Genomic DNA, 20,699 nt, shown 5'->3' with positions numbered 1-20,699 from the left:
GCGCACTTTAAAGAACACAATAAAACCTGGCTCTTCTCCCACTGACTTCTACAAGATGGCGACCTACTTACAGTCAGAGCCAAGAGGGGTGGTCCTGCCCTGCCTCTTCCTGTCTCTGACAGGTGCAGGACAGGCCCGCCCATAGCCAGGACTTCGCGTGGGTGAGTCGCGCATGCGTCCCACGCGGCGGGAGAGCGAGAAGTGCCTTGTAGCACTCATGGTCCTGGCCCATGTAGAGTGTCAGTGCCTCCTGGCGCAAGGTTTCCTGGGGCTTGCAGTTCCCACAGCAAGATTGATGGCAGCGGGAATGGCAAAAACAGAGGGCATCCCGCACGGCGGGAGAGAGAAAAACGATTTGTAGCGCTGAGGGTCCTGCCTCCTGTAGAGTGTCAGCACCTCCTGGTACAAGGTTTCCTGGGGTAAGGTATTTTTGGGGTTTGGGGGCATTGGCATGCCCATTCTGGGCAGCTCCCACCTCTACATATAACAAAAACAAAACTCCCTGGCTCCTAGAGGTTTTTCTACCCCTACCAGGGGGCCGATCAGGGGCTGTTGCATAATCATCAAACATAATACCCGGTCCACAGTGGGTGGATCCCTGCTTGAGATTCGCCCTGCTGCAGCCACTAGGGAGGGGTACCATCCCCTTTCCAATGATACCTCTCCTGCCTGCCCACGTGCTCAGGGGGCTGAAAAAGCCCAGCAAGCACTTAGGCAGTGAACGTGGAATGAGCCAATCGGCTAATTTCACTTTAGTTTTCAGTGAAATGGCGTGAGCACGCCATGAGCGCTGATCGTCATTTCAGTGAAAACCCATACCAGCCACAGGAGCTGGTGAAGCTATTCCTCAGCTCCCGTGGCTGATTTGGGATAAAGGAAATCCCTCTGGTGCCCGCACCAGAGGGATTTCAGTGTCATGTCCTCGGACGCGTGGCAGCGGTCCGATGCACATGAGCACCGTTGCGTCGGATGGCTCCTGTGTGTCCGACGCACCAAATAAGTTAATTCTTCATATACTTCATGACCTCCCTAGACGTGAGCTCTAACTATTCAAAATTACACACAATGGTCCTTGGACCCAAAACTAAATGCCAGAAAAAAAATTTGAAGAGGAAATGGAACTAACTAGGGTGCCTGCCTTCCCGTATCTGGGGGTCATTTTTGACAAGAGGGGCTCATGGGCCCTGTAAAGAAGTGCCAAAAGAAACTCAATGACTAGAGCAGCTGCATCAGTGTTTGATTTTGCAAAAAGTTTGGGGGCTAAGCCTGTAAAGTCAATGCTTAAAGTGTACCAAGCTAAATGCATTTCTATCAACATTTATGTCCGTGACTTATAGGGTTATAAGGATGTTGCAGACGTACAGAGAGTGGAAAATACATTTTTAAGAAGGTTACTATCGATCCTACAATCTGTAGCCTCCTTTATAGCCCATGAAGAGCTGGGGATGGGATACACCTCAAATATGTTGGCCCTTTCCCCTTGTTAAGGTGGATTCGAATTTGGTCAAGTGCTGAGTTGGGTTTGAATCAGCCAATCATTAAAGATTATCTTCTCTTGAAGAGTGGTAACACCATTCCCTGACTCAATTATATTAAGTGCTCAATAGAGATATCGGGATGTTTGGACTGATTTGGACTTCCAGAAAGGATAACCAGGAAAGATCTGTCCTGGATCAAGAAACATTTTATCTCAGGAGTAATTGCGGACAGAGAAGCAAGAGAGCTCTCCAAACCCTCAGTAAGGGTGTATATTATTTTAAATTTCTGTTGTGCTGTAGAGCCCTACTTGATGGTGGTCAAAATACCCCAACATCGTTTTCTTTTAATAAGTTTCAAATTGAACCTTTTGCATAGATTATTGAAGGAGCCACAGGCGAGGCATAAAATGGAAGATCTGGGCTCATGCACCTGTGATAATTTGTCGCCCCAAGGTAAAATGTATTTTGTAATGTTTGGGATCACTATTGCTCACTCTGACAACGATATATCCTTCCCTTGTTAAAAAGAAAAGGTTGCTTTCAAGTAAGACCGGCCCTGATTACCTTCAGATGCTTTTGAACCCCGTAATTTGTTTTAAAGTTGCAAGTTTCTTGACAGGAGCTCTTAGATGTAAGAAGAGAGGTTTTATGTGCTGAAGGAATTTTATAATGTAAATTGATCAGTGTATTTTTATTTTTTATTGAATGTATTTTATGAGATTCTGTGCTATTTAGTTCTATTTATTTGCAAACTTTTATGGTTTTAATTAACTGAATAAAGTATGTTTGACTGACATAATAATAGTAAGATTGACTAACTTTACTTTCTGACTTGCACAGATCACACAGCGCTCTAGCCACATTTCTTATTCTCATGAACAAGCTACAGCTCTCTGTGTGACTAGTGAGTGAGTGGGACAGGATTAATGTGACTTGTGATATTTCAGATTTGTGACTATGCTCCATGAGGAAAGAATTGGGCCCCGGTAATTTCAATTAACGTCTTTATTAAATCAGTTCGCCAGGGCCCATAAAACTCAAGAGCAATAGGTGATCCTTGAGACAACTGTCATCAATATTATCTCTGGAACTGTTGGAACTGGATACTTCTTTATTGAAGCACCAAGAAACTCAGATTTGGGGGTATACTCGCAGCTGATACTATCAATGAGTACTCATATAGGGTGGTTAGGTTTATTAATGTGCATGTAGTTTAAGCAATAATTAGACTGTCTAAGCCACATTGTGACTTAAATACTGTGGCAGCGTTGTCTTACCTAGTGCCAAACCCTGGGGCAGGTACTGTAATAAATCCCAATGCCTTTAGGCTCACATTCCAAAGCTCTCAATCATGGCTCATTAACAGATTTTATAACGGTCCGTGACTGAGAGCTCTGGAATTAAGGCTGAAGGCAATGCGAGTTTATCACAATGCTTGTCAGTGAGCCAAAAAATAAAACGTAAAATGTACTTACCCATGCTACCTCGTCTTGATTGCAGTCAGCTCGAATCCCTCTGGAGCTTTAGCCAACCGTCTTCAAATCCTGATGCTACTCTCATGCTGCAGATGAGCAGCATGAGAGTAGCACCACGACGCCAGCAGGCACAGGAGGCCTGTGCCTGCTTCCACCCAGCTGTCTAATACAGCTAGGTGGAGAGGTTTACACTGTGCATGTCAGACTGGCCGTCACGAGACAGCCCGCCAAACAGACAGACGTAGTATATGTACACTGGTAGAGTGAGCGCCGCTCTCCTTCTGCCAGTCAGCAGCTATGCCCCGCCCACAAACACTGCTTGGGCTGGGTGCAGTGGAAAATAAAATGGTAATTCATTTTATTACAACTTTATTTTTCACTTTTGTTGCACTATCAACAGGGGTGTGACGCTCCGCCGCCCTAATGGGGGGCACCACTGCTTAAATAAAAGCAGTAGGTAAGAAGTTACTTTTCTACTTTTCTACCAAATAATATTCGGGTGCAGCTGACTACAGTTGTACTCTTTTTGGCTGCGACACTGTACTGATTATGGAGCACTTTTAACTATGTTGTCAATGTTCATAAAATTATGGATCTCACTTCGCATAACTGGGAAATATCAGCAAATAAAACTGCCCCATGGAAATCCCCGTTCCGCATTGTCACAGTGTTTTGCAGAATGGTTTTACCAGACTTTTTAGGTCTCGGCTAGCGAAGGCTGCGCTTGCGCAGTCTCGCTCGCGAGATTTAATGACTTGGAGGAGAGGTGCTTGAACCCGCCCCTCTTCTCTCCTCTTCTCCATTGGCTGGACTCTTAAATGCTGGCCAACCATTGGAGAAGAGGCTTGTCTCGCAAAACAAGCCCCGTCCTTTTCGGATTCGGGGGCGTGTTTTTTTGTTACTTTTCGCTGGGCGTGTTTTTCTCTCCTCCAGCCAATGGCAAGAGGAGAGAAAAAGAAAAACACGCCCCCGAATCCGAAACCGCCGCTGCCTTTCTCCGAGGCATTTCTGCTTCACCTCGGAGAAAGGCAGTGGTGTCTGCACAGAGCGGGTGCTAGCCAGAAGCTTCTGGCATCGTACAGTGCTGCAGATGGCCCGGAAGCGACACGGTCATTGTAGTGGTCCGGACCTACTCGGACACCGAGAGCAGGGCAAGCATCGGAGCCGGGATTTATGAGCTCACTCGTGCGGGAGAAGCTGCGAGCAGCATCCAACCCGACCCTGCCTGTATGCCAAATATATGATTTTGACGCTGTTCTCCGTCCCATGTGTGTTCGAGCCCTCTAATTGGACATGCCTCTGGGCGGTGCCACAGAAGGGGGGGCACTGCCACCTTATGGGGGACCCGCTTGAGGTGGCGGTGCCCCCACCTGAAAATGTATGGATGTTCCTCTGCAGTGAAGGTGCGGCTGGATGTACTAAAACGGGTCCGAATCCTTACAGAATGGGGCGGGGCAATCAGCCATAATTAGCGCTTGTGGGGAAGACATTTACCGTAAACCGAGGCCTGGACACAGGAGAGCTGTTGACACGTATGCCACACAGGCCTGGCACTGTCCCCCGCACTGAGGCGGCTTGTACTGCGCACAAGGCGCCCTCACACTCAGGCCTGCTGCCCGGAGATTATAACAAAGAGAGAGGGACCCCTGTACCAAGGGAGAGGGGTACCAAACAGGACCTTAGTCAAAAAGAAAGACCTCCCTTGAATCTATATGTATCAACAATCACTCAAAGACACAGGTCTCACATTAGCAGGATGAGAATGGGCATCAAAAAAGCAATCAAATTACTTGTTAACAAATGTATTCAAATTAATCACATATGTCACAAAAAATGTAAGATGTTGCACAAATATATTAAAAAGACAGACAATTTTCCAAATTTTAAAACATAAAAAGTAAAACTCAATTAAAACTTCTTTTTATGATTCATAAGCAAATAATGTAACGAATCAACATCAATATTAATACAAAACAGTACATTTATAAATTGGGAAAAAGAAAAGAGAAAAGGACAAGTAATCCTAATCAAGATAGGAAATCGCCAAATCAAAGATTCATCGGTTGTGACCACAATGAAACTCGATCACAATATACATGTCACAGAACCATTGTCATCGCAGATTTTATACGATTTCCTTTTATTAGAGCATCGACGCGTTTCGGTAGGCCACAGTATATAGCCAACACCTTCCTCAGGATATATTGCAGATCCCAATTTCTATATATTTAAAATCTGAAAAAAATGTACAACAAAATAGTGTAAATGACTCCCCAAGTGATTTATCTAAAACAGTATTTGATACACTTCGATGACCCAGACTCATCCCATACTTTAGCAAATATGAAACAAACACACACTCATACAGTAGTCTGTAAATACTAATGCTGTTCATCAGTTAGTAAGATTTTAAAAAACTCTCACAGTTCCGCAGGGATAAGTTTATTTAGCTACTTATTCATGATGTTGTAAGCTAAGGCAATCTAGGAGGCTGTCCGCTCTTAGTTAGCGGTTCAAGACATTTAATGTTTACTAAACGATGGTTTTTCTAGTTATTAAACTCACAATTATGCAGAACCATTGAATCACGATTCCTCTTGTATGAACCTGGTCCGATACTCAGCACATGAACATCACCAAAGGTCTATTTGGGTAAGAAAGGCCTGTTTTAAATAAAGGCATGGTATCTTAAAACAGCACTACACTCTACTGGTAGTCGGGTTAATAGTTAATTCATATTGTTTATAGGCGTTCATAAATTTTACCTCAAATATGTCTTAGGCTTGCTTAAATCGTAGCACCTCAAATATATTATTCAGTTGAGGTCCTCATGGGTATTAGTGTTATAAGGATACGGTACCTAATGCAAATCACAAAAATATATTTTACATAACAACCCAAAGAATACTGAACACCCCTATTGGTTATTCCAGTTAAACTCTTAGCACACAATAGATCCCATATTTACCAATTATATGTGCTTGGTGCAGATGAATTTTATATATTCCAGATGTGTCTATCATGAATCAGAGATAATCACCAGTCCATGTCCAAGAAGATCTCTGAAACAAAGTAAAGACCTATACTAACCACATTTGACCAAGGAAATTATATCTTCTATGCTCGGCTAATATCTATACTTTTGTCGCGGTCAGCAAGACACATAGCATGTCTCTTATAGATACCACTATTATATAGGTATCACTAGTGAGTCAAATATAACATAAAGACATCACATACTGCATAATAGACGGGCTATTCATAAGTATATGCAAATACAACTATCACGTTCAAAAACTCGCTGCTAATGGGATATGCTCAGAGATAGGCTGACTACAAGTATCTAATATTCCTACTGACGGACAGCCGCGGTTCTGGTGTTGGTCTCAGAAATCATTTTCTACGCAGAGGACAGACACGGACTCTCTAAGCTATTCAGCCCCTATTTATAAATATCAAAAGGATCACCAGTTACCTTTAAAAAATTATTTTGTATACACCAAAGGTAGTGGAGATAAAAGCGTCCCAAATCTGGGATCTGATCACTCCCTACAACGAAGAGACGACAAGCACAGCATACGTTAAATGACATATCTAACTCTCAGCGCAAACGCGGTCTCCTCAACGTTCTGTCTGCACACATACCTTGATAGGGTCCGGTAATGTCCGTGAAACGGATTCCTCTGATTCAGTTGAACGAGGTTCCCGAAAACAGACGCGCTTAAATATCACCCCGCATGAAACAAACAACCCGGAGCTATAGAAGTCCTTCCTGGGCAGAAAATCGACACTGGATAGAGCCCAATAGAAATAACATGCAAACCAGCCGCCATCTTAACGGTGTCACAGTAGCGTTAAGACGCACGATTTACATCTTAGGATCGTTAATACCTCCATTTCTTTTCTTTTATGTCCGAGACTACGTCTGTTAGGTTATGATTTCGATGACAAGTCATTAATCGGACCAACTATCACATTGAAAAAAGTTCATCGCACGAGCCATCTTGTGCGATGAACTTTTTTCAATGAGATAGTTGGTCCGATTAATGACTTGTCATCGAAATCATAACCTAACAGACATAGTCTCGGACATAAAAGAAAAGGAATGGAGGTATTAACGATCCAATAGTACATCTAATAAGATGTAAATCGCGCGTCTTAACGCTACTGTGACACCGTTAAGATGGCGGCTGGTTTGCATGTTATTTCTATTGAGTTCTATCCAGTGTCGATTTTCTGCCCCGGAACGACTTCTATAGCTCCGGGTTGTTTGTATCATGCCGGGGGATATTTAAGCGAGTCTGTTTTCGGGAACCTTGTTCAACTGAATCAGAGGAATCCATTTCGCGGACATTACCGGACCCTATCAAGGTATGTGTGCAGACAGAACGTTGAGGAGACCGCGTTTGCGCTGAGAGTTAGATATGTCATTTAACGTATGCTGTGCTTGTCGTCTCTTCGTTGTAGGGAGCGATCAGATCCCAGATTTGGGACGCTTTTATCTCCACTACCTTTGGTGTATACAAAATAATTTTTTAAAGGTAACTGGTGATCCTTTTGATATTTATAAATAGGGGCTGAATAGCTTAGAGAGTCCGTGTCTGTCCTCTGCGTAGAAAATGATTTTTGAGACCAACACCAGAACCGCGGCTGTCCGTCAGTAGGAATATTAGATACTTGTAGTCAGCCTATCTCTGAGCATATCCCCTTAGCAGCGAGTTTTTGAACGTGATAGTTGTATTTGCATATACTTATGAATAGCCCGTCTATTATGCAGTATGTGATGTCTTTATGGTATATTTGACTCACTAGTGATACCTATATAATAGCGGTATCTATAAGAGACATGCTATGTGTCTTGCTGACCGCGACAAAAGTATAGATATTAGCCGAGCATAGAAGATATAATTACCTTGGTCAAATGTGGTTAGTATAGGTCTTTACTTTGTTTCAGAGATCTTCTTGGACATGGACTGGTGATTATCTCTGAATCAAGATAGACACAGCTGGAATATATAAAATTCATCTGCACCAAGCACATATAATTGGCAAATATGGGATCTATTGTGTGCTAAGAGTTTAACTGGAATAACCAATAGGGGTGTTCAGTATTCTTTGGGTTGTTATGTAAAATATATTTTTGTGATTTGCATTAGGTACCGTATCCTTATAACACTAATACCCATGAGGACCTCAACTGAATAATATATTTGAGGTGCTACGATTTAAGCAAGCCTAAGACATATATGAGGTAAAATTTATGAACGCCTATAAACAATATGAATTAACTATTAACCCGACTACCAGTAGTTTAGTGCTGTTTTAAGATACCATGCCTTTATTTAAAACAGGCCTTTCTTACCCAAATAGACCTTTGGTGATGTTCATGTGCTGAGTAGCGGACCAGGTTCATACAAGAGGAATCGTGATTCAATGGTTCTGCATAATTGTGAGTTTAAGAACTAGAAAAACCATTGTTTAGTAAACATTGAATGTCTTGAACCGCTAACTAAGAGAGGACAGCCTCCTAGATTGTCTTAGCTTACAAGATCATGAATAAGTAGCTAAATAAACTTATCCCTGTGGAACTGTGAGAGTTTTTTTAAATCTTACTAACTGATGAACAGCATTAGTATTTACAGACTACTGTATGAGTGTGTGTTTGTTTCATATTTGCTAAAGTATGGGATGAGTCTGGGTCATCGAAGTGTATCAAATACTGTTTTAGATAAATCACTTGGGGAGTCATTTACACTATTTTGTTGTACATTTTTTTCAGATTTTAAATATATAGAAATTGGGATCTGCAATTACTCCTGAGGAGGGTGTTGGCTATATACTGTGGCCTACCGAAACGCGTCGATGCTCTAATAAAAGGAAATCGTATAAAATCTGCGATGACAATGGTTCTGTGACATGTATATTGTGATCGAGTTTCATTGTGGTCACAACCGATGAATCTTTGATTTGGCGATTTCCTATCTTCATTAGGATTACTTGTCCTTTTCTCTTTTCTTTTTCCCAATTTATAAATGTACTGTTTTGTATGAATATTGATGTTGATTCGTTACATTATTTGCTTATGAATCATAAAAAAGAAGTTTTAATTGAGTTTTACTTTTTATGTTTTAAAATTTGGAAAATTGTCTGTCTTTTTAATATATTTGTGCAACATCTTACATTTTTTGTGACATATGTGATCAATTTGAATAAATTTGTTAACAAGTAATTTGGTTGCTTTTTTGATGCCCATTCTCATCCTGCTAATGTGAGACCTGTGTGTTTGAGTGATTGTTGATACATATAGATCCAAGGGAGGTCTTTCTTTTTGACTAAGGTCCTGCTGCCCGGAGAGCCATTAACTCATTAAAGCGGCGTCTCAGATTGCGGTGAGTTCGCGCATGCGCCGTCTGGTTATTCTCAGAGCCGGCACAAGTCTATATTTAGGGCGGAAACTCAGCGACTGAAGCAATCTCTTTCAGCCCGGCCTGTCTTCATACAGTAAGTGCTCAGTGTACACACTTGTGTAAATGTCAGGCGTGAAAGCTGCTGGGAGGAGCAGATGTTGAAAGGGCACCTTTCCAGGAAAGAAAGGTTAGGGGACGCAGACGGACTTTCACAAAATAACAAGAAAAACACTCAAGTGTGTCTATAATTCTATATATAGCCCACTCACCCTCTCCGCAGTCCATGAGCGCTTCAGGCCTCATAGTGCTGCCTTCTCCCGCACCCTCATTCTTAAAACTAACATATGCTTTTCCCGAATTGTACAGCATTGTGTAATACTCACTTTATAAAAAGTCCAAACGGTACGGCATTGACATCAAAGGTGTCCTGATATGTAAAACATGCCATGTTACCTTACCATTTTTAGATAGCGCTGCATTCCCATTAGTATCGCCTCAAAGCGCTGTAGGGCTTGGGAGAACCCTGACGCCCGTCTCTTCTCTCACTAGTAACAATACACCAGTGACACACCATGGACCTGTTCCGCCAGGGCAGGTCCTCCCTAAACCGGAACACAAACAACCCAGGACTGGCCCAGTTGGAGCTGGGCGGTTCCCATTGGAGCAGGGTCGAGGCTTATCTGCATACGACTGGGTCCAAACTGTGTAAAATAACGATGGATTGGGGTGCGGCCCCAGTAATTACCAGTGGCTGAAATCCATTCAACCATTTCACCCAATACTTTTTATGGATACATAACAGTCATGTTATCAGAAACAATTTCAGCAATTATACACAGCTACACTATTGTCACAATGTAGATTTCAGAGAAGTGGTTACAGTAGCATTGCAACCATGACATCACAGCTACTGTTGATGTGTGTTTTTTAAAACGTCTACATATGTTCTAACATTGTGGGAATCAGCTTAGCATTTTTGCACATTGCCTATTTGCACGCGAGTACTCTTACCGGGAATGCTCTTCTTGTATGCTTCTCCCCGCTAATTACCGACACTCGACCCAAGCGGACCCGGCTGTAGGCGGGCCCGCATTGCACCTGGGATTGACGTGTCAGTTAGGGGCGTGATTCTTGGCACGATAAAAACGGCGCTGGGACGGTCGCGCAGCGGGCGCGCGCAGCGGGCGCGCCGGCGGCGCGCCGGCGGCGCGCCAAAGGCAAGCCCGTCTGCGCCCGTCCGCGCCCGATCCACGCCCAGCGCCAGGACCCCTGCCCCTCGCGATTTGCATTTGTATAGCAGAGAGGAGCTGTTTGATATGGATAACTCTGTATGTAGACCCCACAATTGGGATCCTAATCAGAGGGATTCATGGTTAAAATCCTGCCCCAAGTGTGAGGGCCAGGTTTGGAACAACATCAGGAAGGACGACGGGAGGTCCCCACAGACCAGCCAGAAAGCCGGAGAGTTCAGGACTGAGAGTAAAGCAATGCTCCCCCCCTTGATGAAAGGCTACCCACTCCAGTCGCTTAGCTGTGCTCTGGTGAATGTCCGGTCGCTGCATAAGCATACTTACCAAATTCATGATCTGATAGAAAGTGGTGCGTATGACTTAGTTTTTTTAACTGAAACATGGTCGGATGAGGCGTCCGGTCCTGACTGGAACACTGCCTTACCGAGTGGGTATGTGGTCTCTTCCCAAGATAGAGGTGAGAAGAAAGGGGGGGGAATAGCTGTTGTTCATCTATCACAGCTGAAAAATCGGGTGGAAACACACCTGGACCTTGCCGCGGAAGCGATGTTTTTCAATATTTACGTGGCCAATATGTATAACTTCCGCGGGATTTTAGTTTATCGTCCACCAGGTCCTAAGTCCACCTTCTCAGGTCTGCTTATGCATTGCTTAGAGTCTCGAGTGGATTATCATCCGTTTATGATTTTGGGCGATTTCAATTATCATTTAGAACTCCCGAATCAATCCGAGGTTGCCACGTTAATTGAAAGTTTAGCGGCGCTGGATTTTAACCAAATAGTTACTAGTCCCACGCACAGTGGTGGACATACCCTAGATGGCATATTTATTAATAATATGGCCTTGAAAGTGGTCAATATCATGGCGCTTCCCTGGTCTGATCATAAGGTAGTAAATTTCACTATCATGACCGGGATATCAGCTATTTCCTCAGGTCACAGAGTAGAGAATCGTATGATCAGACTATGGTCTCAGGTGACTGCTGAAAAACTACTCCCTATACTGGCCGGGTCTCGTCCTGTCCATACTAATGATAGTTCCGAGGCGGCACTGTACTTCAGGGAGTGGCTGGAGTCGGCGGTGGAAAGGGTAGCCCCTCAGAAGTTACTGGGTACTAGGAGAACTAAACCAAGTGCATCTTGGTACAACGCTGAGCTCAAGACCTTGAAGGCCACATGTAGAAGGGCGGAGCGGTCGTGGAGAAAGGATTATAGTGTGGAGGGCAAAGCACATTATAATAGCACCCTTGCAGCCTACAAGCACGCGATAGTGGCAGCCAAGAGTGCTTATTTTTCTGCCAAAATCAGGGATGCCGGCAACTCGGCCAAGGAGCTGTTTAGAACTATAACAGTGCTGGCTAAACCTCCCCAGGACAGCAACTATCGACCGGACCAAGAAATGTGCCAAAAGTTGGCAGTATATTTCCAAGAGAAGGTCCAGGTCATATATAATGAGTTCAGCAGCTTGTGTTACAGCCTAGGAAAGGGAAAGGCAGGGCCGGATTTGGGCACGAGGAACGACACAGGACTCAGTGAGTTTGCCTCAATTACGGTGGAGGAAACTCAGAGGCTGATCCTCTCAACAAACTCAGGATCACCTCTGGATCCTTGTCCCCCATCAGTGGTCCATTTGGCTGCTGACTTGATAGCGGAGGAACTGTCCCAGGTAATTAACATAGCAATGCAATCTGGGCGTTATCCGTCTTGCTGGAAGAGGGCAATAATTAAACCTTTATTAAAAAAAGCGACATTAGACCCTCTCGTCTTGAAAAACTATCGTCCAATCTCTGCCCTGCCCATAGGGGCGAAGATCCTGGAGAAAGAACTAAATCGTGCCCTTACGGCACACTTGGTAGCCCACGATCTGCTTGACTCATCTCAGCACGGTTTCCGTGCCCAGCACTCCACGGAGTCAGCATTGTTGATCGCAGCAGAAAATGTACGGGCTATAGTAGACCGCGGAGGTCGAGCAGTATTGGTGATGTTGGACCTCTCGGCGGCCTTCGATACCGTTAATCACAAGGTGTTGCTTCGAAGGCTTCAGGAGTTTGGGGTCCAGGGAAGGGCATTGGCACTGCTAGCCTCCTTTTTGGATGGCAGAGATAACAGCCTGTCATGGGACGGCCTACAGTCAGACCCGTTCCATCTACCATGTGGTGTGCCACAAGGCTCCTCTTTGTCCCCCACGCTCTTCAACATTTATGTAGCCCCCTTGGCCAAGCTTATTAAGGCTCAGGGCTTTACTGTAATCTCCTACGCTGATGATTCACAGCTTATAGTCTCGGCTGGTGAAGAATCAAATGACACGGCTAACAAGTTTCATAGCGTTATGTCCGTAATCATGAGATGGATGCGAGAAAACTTCCTTAAGATCAATACAGAGAAAACGGAAATAATGGAATTCGGTCCGGGAAATCCGGTATGGAATAGCTCCTGGTGGCCGGCGGAGGCAGGTGAATGTCCCTGTCCTGTGCTCAAGGTCAGAAATCTGGGAGTGGTATTCGACAACCAACTTAATTTCTCTGCACATGTCAACAACCTTGCCTCCTCCTGTTTTTACTTAATGAGGATATTGCGGAAGATTTTCCCTTTTATTAATCCAGATCTTCGCAGGAATGTGGTGGTAGCTTTAGTACTGTCCAAAATGGACTATTGTAACGCAGTACTGCTAGGATTGAATAAGACCTTGCTCAAAAGACTGCAGATCCTGCAGAATGCGGCAGCTAGACTCCTGTTGGATGTACCCAGGGACCAGTCTGTTGCCAAGGGAATTGAAGCGCTGCACTGGCTCCCAGTTCAGCAGCGTATAGAGTTCAAGGCGTTATGCCTAGTCCATAAGGCGGTCTTTGGGGGGGAAGCTCTGGAAGTTCAGAAGCTCTTCAGCCCATATCTCCCGGGGCGGACACTGAGGTCATCTACGCAAAGCTTGCTGAAACTGAATCGTGTCAGAAAAGCCAGATGGGGTGGTAGAGCTTTTTCCTTTCAGGCGGCTTGCCTGTGGAATGAGCTCCCTGGCTTTGTTAAACTTACGGAGAATCACCAAGCTTTCAGAAAACTGATAAAAACACGGCTGTTTGATACGACTAGGGGTTAGTTGGAGCGATCTCTCTCTATGGACTAGCGCCAAGACGCCTCGGCATTCGTTCGCGCTTTATAAGTGATGATCCTATCCTATCCTATCCTATCCTAACTATGACATCAGAGTAGAGCTGTCATTGGTAGCCGTACATTCATGACATCACAGCAGCACTGTTACAACAACTATGACATCAGAGCAGTGCTGTCATCGGTAACCGTGCATTCATGACATCACAGCTGCTCTGTTACAAAAACTATGACAGGTATTTAAACTCACAGACCTCAAGTGTGAGACCTCTGACAGGCGCGAACAACCTGCAGTTTCGCTACTTCCTGGCCTCTGGACAAAAGACTGTGTAATTGCATTGGCTTCTGGGATTGAACGGCGGCTAATATGTGTTTGGGCTGTGTTTCCATGGCAACCAGTGCACTTTCTATTAATTAGACAGTTTATTTCCGGCATATTTCTGATACCTTCTTTGCTTTTTTTAATCACCGGTAATTTCAGGTTGTCAAGACGAAACTTGCATAGACCTGGAATGAAGACGTGTGATGTCTTTTGAAAATACACTACAGTACAATGCACACTTCTTGTGCTGGATTTACAGCTAGAGTCTGTCATTAATAATAATGCACTCTTAATTTCCTCATGCTTTTCGGCGTAGCGGTGGTATTCAGTTTTCATAAAATCAGGAGGCATGCACATGTACAGGGGTCTTTCAGAGAGGCCTGGTCGATTTAATTAAGGGCGTGGCTTAAAACATTTAAGTGAAACAAATCTGTGCTTAGCATAGTGTGCTTCCCGACTAGTATTTTGTCTCTTTTTTAATTGTATCTAGATATATAATACAACATGTAATTTACACCTACAACAAGCCATGACTATTGGCTTTGTCAATGGTTGTTAGTTGCATAAGATAAATAAGGAACAACTATGGCTTCGTTGTATATAATGTTGAAAATGCTTCAGTTCTGAAAGGATGAGGCTGTGGAAGAACTATAACAAGTCTCTTTGATGTTACATCACAGACAGTGAAGGATGTTCCTGCTGCAGAGTTATGATTTTGTTTCACCCTGATGGTGAGGGCAAACATGGAGAGCCCGATAGCCTCGCCTCAGCATCTACTTTTTAAAACTACTTGTGCTGACCACCGGCAGGACCTGGCCCACTTAAAGCCCTGCGCTTAGTACAGTTATTGGCAGCGGAACACATAGGCCAATCTGTATTCTTAAAGCTGAAGAGGTGACCTGCTCAGGGTGTGATCTTTGCGGTGGAGGCTCAATGTAACTGTTAAAAGAGTGTAGCAGGCTGCATTTACTGTAACGCACCATTTGAGAGAGATTAAGCTATTGACATTGTAAATAACAATGCTGTTTCTTTAAATGTTTTAAAAACAAAAACATAAACAAAAATAATGTAATGAGCAATGCCAATAGCTCTAACTTTAACAATGCCGAGACCATTGCATTGTAAATGCTTGTTCTTTGTTTGTTTCTCTTTCTGGGTGCTTGCGCCAGCTTTCAGACAAACCGAGGTAGAAGCCGGTGTGTCTACTTTGGATTAGGGTTTACATTTTTTAAACTGTGTGACCCCTCACACCTGTTTTTGCAAAAAATTGTTGTCAAATCCTAAATTACTTTGCTTTAACAGTAGCTTAGGTTTACGGTGTCAGGTTAATAAATGATCTAACGTAATTTGATATAAACGTGCTGCTCAGCTAATGTTTACATATTTTTATAGTGTTATTAGCGTCTACTTGTTTAACAATGGTATATTGTACATGTTACTATTAGTCAAAATAATCAACAGCAGATAATTATAATAAGGGTAAATCGTTTCTGTTATATTTTATATAAATACTAATAAACTCATAGTTTAACCATTATTAAGGAATCTGCTATTTGCATTACGGGGCATATTTATGAGGCTTGCATCACGTATTTACCACGCACAGTGGCACATGCCTGACAAGCCTCTAAGTCAGCTTTCTGAAGCCAACCAAACCACATTGTGTGGCTTTGAAAAGCTTCATAAATCTGGAGGAAGGCAACGCAGTGTAACTCGCTACATTGCATTACTCTGCGTAAGGAAGACGCTCCATGGGCATTGCGGTGGGTGTTCTCACGCAACTCCCATGGTTTTTGACGCATTCCCAGATTTACAAGAACTTGTAAATATGGGAACGTGTCAACATCTTACGGCTCCGCAGGGGAGGTGTAACGAAGAGAAATATATTTACCTCTCCTCGTTTCTACCTCTTTCTATGTGTGCCACATTCTGCAGCACACCCAGAAAGAGCAAAACACCACTTGAGGTGCCCCTCTCTTCACAACAAAAATAATCCTGCATGCAACAGAGGCACCCTTGCACCCTGGTGCAAGGTGCTTGCGTTCAGGCTAGCCTGCTTAAACGCCACCAGCACAAGGGCAAAGGACAGGAATAGGCCGTATTGGATAAATACGGCTCATTCCTGCCTTTTCCCAGTGACGCAGCAGCAAGATGACTTGCTGCGCTGCCGTACGCCACTTTTTTCGTAAATATGCCCCTACGTGTTTAGATTGTGTGTACACAGTACTACTAGTATTTTTCTGATCCTGTCACATTTTAAATGCTAGTTGTACAGATAATTTCGATACTTACGTTTTACTGTCAAGGTGTCAGGGTCCACTTCGGGTAGTGCCCGGTAACAGTCTGCATTGCAGAGAGCGACTGAGATAGCGAAGGCAACAAGGGCTAGGAAGTACTTCTGTAAAAAGAAGCGAACAAAACTTTAATATTATATCATAGTATTAAAGAAATGACCAAAGTGATAACTATTAAAGAAACTTTCATTACAAGGGCCAATGATCCCCTACATTTCATTAGCTTTAGTACTAAATATGGGCCAGCCCTTGCTTTCCAATGGGCACAGAATGTTCCCTGACTTTCTGTTTGCAAGCACGTTAATAAATTGAGGGACCAGCATTAATAAATGAACCAGAGTTACAAGATGGCCTACCAGTAGGGACTGCGAAACCTTAAACTTATCATAAGGTTTTTCATTTTCTAACCAACACATGACAACGTTTAAGGGAAAGGGGCAATCTAGGATCCCAAACGAAGGTTCCTAGCACAGATGGGGCGTAAGAAAGATTTTCAACTCAGAATCTGGGCCGTGACTTGAAAAAACTAGCAAAACATTTCCTTTGTGGGATAGCTGTGTGGAATCAGAATAAACAGTTAAATGTCCCAGATTTTTTTTTTAGAACTAGAGGACCCCAAGTCACTTAAATCTCTACAGGGAATAGTCAAAATGACCATGCGTCCATTGGTTGGCTAGATATTCTATGATTAATGTTGGTTTAGTATAGCTTTCGCGAATAATTCGAAAAACAGAAACCCGGGATTCATGTTTAATTGGCTGGCGACAGGTAGGGAGAGGAAGTGGCATTGCTTTTTTTGATAGAATTGTGGCACTTAACAACAGAGCTAAAGACTTCCCGAGGGCTGAAATATAAAGGAGAGGTAAGGTTTGAAGTGCAATACCAAATCTGCGCAAGAGGATATTAAATACATAGATGCACGCCTACATCTGCTGATAAGGTTGGGATATTTGTGTGAGTTTTGATTGAAGGACTGGTTTATTTAACCATAACCTTTATTCGTTCTATCATTCCATTGACTAATTCCCAAACAGTGCATGAACTTCTTAAACTCTGTATCATTAAAAGGAGGTCCATTATCTGTTTGAGGGTGCATGGTGTCCCCCATGCTGAGAAGATATCATCAGGAATTGGCCACACCCCTAGGGCAGACGTAGACAGCACTTTTCTTATAACTGGAAAGCAGGGGCCTAACACAGGCCCCCGCAGCCCCCGCGGTGCGGGGGGGCCCCCACGCTCCAGGGGCCCCCTCACTGTCACTGGGTCACCGTCTTCGGGAATCGGAAATAAATGGTTATAAATATGGTGCTTGGACTTCGTGCATGCGGCGAGCGCGCAGTTCTGAGCACTGTCTGCCTCCTCAGGGCCCCCACCACGCTCCATTCAGGGGCCCCCTCACTCTCGGAGACGGGCAAAACTGAGCGCATGGCAGCACGCACGGTCAGCCTCCTCGTGGCCCTGCCCCCACGCTCCAGGGGCCCCGACCCCTCACTCTGGGCTGGCAGACTCACTGGCGGTGCGCAGAAGTTGTTGTTCATACGTCTGCGCGCCGTGCGCGGTACCGCGATTTTCCGGGTGGGTGCGGGGCTTGTGCCATTGTCATGCGCATTGTAATTTTGAAGTGCGTGCGCGTGACTTTGGGTGCGGCCGCCGAGGTGCCAGGTCAGAGCCTAGAGGAATTAATTTATAGAAAGAATAGACGAGTAGTAGTACAGTAGTACTACTAGCCCCCCCTGCCTGGTGGCTAGTCACTGGACTCTCTCGCCGACGCCAAGTGAAGTCGCCCTGTGTCTTCTGCTGCCCGGCCCGCTCGCCTCCTCCGAAGTTGCACTGCAGGCCAGCCAGGCCTAAGGAGGTGAGAAATAAAGAGGGAGGGATAAAAAGAGAGAGAGCGCGGCCCTGTATACACGGCGCTTTGAAGGGCCACACACTCCATGGGCTGCGGGCCCTTCAGATATAGAGAGAGGTGGAAAGAACGAGAAAACAGAACCCTCCCTAGAACGGTGCTCATAAGGGGCACACATTACACGTGATTCCTTACAGGAATACAGCGAGAAGGCAGGAACCTCTACGGGACCTGGACAGCAGGGTCACGCGTTACAGGGCCGCCGCCGCGGTGATCTTTAAAAGCAATACACAGAGGGGCCTGCGCTGCAGGCAGAGGGGCCATGAGCTGCAGACTGAGGGGTTGTGCGCTGCAGGTAGAGGGGCCTGCGCTGCAGGCAGAGAGACCGTGTGCTGGTGGGAGCCCATCATGTATGTTTCAATACCACACTTGCATCCTTAAAAGCAATGAGGACAGCTTGACATTGTCAAATTAGATGGGTCGTAATGGCCTGATATCTGCTGTATTCAAAGGAAAATTATCAAGCTAAGAATATAACCCTTACACTGTACAGATTGTTTGTGCGCTATTATGTACGGTGGCAACACTGTTGTAAGAAACATGGCTTATACAACGTCAAAATCGCTTTAGATTTTCGAACTTTAGTACTCGACTGATATGGAGCTATTGGCTCCATATCATTGATTTAATAATTTGTCGGTTTTAAATATCGAGCATTCTTTAGATGATGTCAAGTCCCCTACATTAACAACAGAAAGTGAAACAGAATAAATCTGCAGTGGAGTGGCAGGGGGCATGGGGCCATGGGGCCCTGCCACTCCACTGCAGATTTATTCTGTTTCACTTTCTTATACATTTGCGCTAGGATGCGCTTTCCTTCTATGCTCAATCTGTCAATCATGCTTAATTGAAGGTCGTACAGCCAGGGCCGGCTCTAGGGCAGTGCGATCGGTGCCACCGCACCGGGCGTTGACTTGGGGTGGGGGCGCCCTGTTTGCAAATATATTATGGCTTCGCCGTTCCGTGCCTCCAGAATTTTTCAGACCTCATTACAAATTTCAGGATAACTACGCTGATTAATGCTCTTCCTGGAGAAGAGAGAGGAGTTTTGTCTAGTGGAAGTTCGACTCCTCCTAAGGTAGCTCAGCAGGTTAATATTCCTGCTGCTAAGAACGTCTGCAATGCAGATCACGAAGTGCATATAATGTCAATAGGTCAATGGGTTACTGCTTTTGTCAGAGAGATCTTCTTGATACTTGCAGTTTACAAGTTAAAATCCTAAAATGGAACAATGAGCTATTAACTGTCTTTAAAGAGGTGCAGCAAACTGCAAGGTGTGTATATTAGACCTACATGTTTTTTTGCCCTGTCTTTCCTTAACCTAATCTTGCAAAATGGGTTCAGTTGGGTAGAAATGAATTATTATTATTATTAAAGAGAAACCCTAACAATTAGTGCTATGTTTTTAAATTCTGAATTTGTGCTTTTCCAGACCAAGGACTCCTAAGCTATACTACCTACCAGCATGGATGACATTTGACTCCCACATCTTGTAATCCTCTGTCTTATTTAACATTTCCTATACACTGATTGATATGTGTGATTGTCTCTGTTAAATGTGCGTAAAATGTAAAGTGCTCTGATAATTCACACTGGTATGAGTGGCGCTATAAAACTAAATGAATCTGAGAGACTGGTGTTGGAGACTTGAGGAGCACTGTTAAAGGGTGGTTGTGAGGGAATCTTTAGCAGCGGCGGTCATTGGGGGGGCGCCAACAAACATTTTGCACAGGGTGCCACCAGTGCTAAAGCCGGCCGTGCGTACAGCAGGCCCGGTTCTAGAGGGTGGGCCGGGTGGGCCAGGCTCACCCAAAATGAGCCTGGCCCCGCCGCCCACCCAAACATGAGCCTTGCCCCTCGCAGTGAATCTGCCAACGATGCACAACAACAATAAAACAAATTCAGATAACTTGAGATTTACGATCCTGCTGCAGAGCAACCATGTGTCTGTTGGTAGTTTTTAAATGCTGATAAACTGAATTTTATGAGAATAGCTCAGTGGGTTACTGCCTTTGTCACAGAGATCCTCGTGTTACTTGCAGTTCAGAAGTTACAATCCTAGCATAGGACAGTGACCAATGAACTGTCATCAAAGAGCTGCATACAAACTTCGCTTTTTTGTGTTGTGATATAGTTAGAACTTCTCCAGTCTTTCATCATTTTAATGTTACTAAAAGGAGTTTGTTTGGGCAGTTATACATTTTTATCAGTAAAGCCAACCACTGGAGTACTCTTTAGTTTGTGTTTGTGCTTCTCCAGACCAAACCCTCGTAAAATATATTGCCCACCAGTATGGATGACATGCGATTCCTACACCCTGTAATCCTCATTGGCTTATAAAACATTCCCCGTAGACTGATTTATTGTCTCTGTATAATGTGTGCTGTTATGTAAAGCACTGTGACACCCTACACTGATATGAGTAGCGCTATACAACAAATGAAATGGATATGAGAGAGGGGC

At 44.3% G+C, this 20,699-nt stretch overlaps 2 long non-coding RNA genes across 2 annotated transcripts in view; one reads left to right on the top strand and one right to left on the bottom strand.

Moving 5' to 3' along the window:
* LOC146867176 (uncharacterized) overlaps positions 1–20,699 on the top strand; it is a 288,609-nt gene that overhangs the window by 212,715 nt on the left and 55,195 nt on the right. The window lies entirely within an intron of this gene.
* Positions 1–20,699, bottom strand: part of LOC146867177 (uncharacterized) — an 82,106-nt gene that overhangs the window by 54,618 nt on the left and 6,789 nt on the right. The window contains exon 2 of the long non-coding RNA XR_014961095.1: positions 16,329–16,434. This is a non-coding gene — a long non-coding RNA (uncharacterized LOC146867177). The remainder of the gene's footprint in view (positions 1–16,328; positions 16,435–20,699) is intronic.

Source organism: Triturus cristatus, chromosome 1_2 (genome assembly GCF_964204655.1).
Source record: "Triturus cristatus chromosome 1_2, aTriCri1.1, whole genome shotgun sequence".
NCBI lineage: Eukaryota > Metazoa > Chordata > Amphibia > Caudata > Salamandridae > Triturus > Triturus cristatus.
The sequence above is the reverse complement of the archived record's forward strand: the minus strand, read 5'-3'. Positions and strand labels throughout refer to the sequence as shown.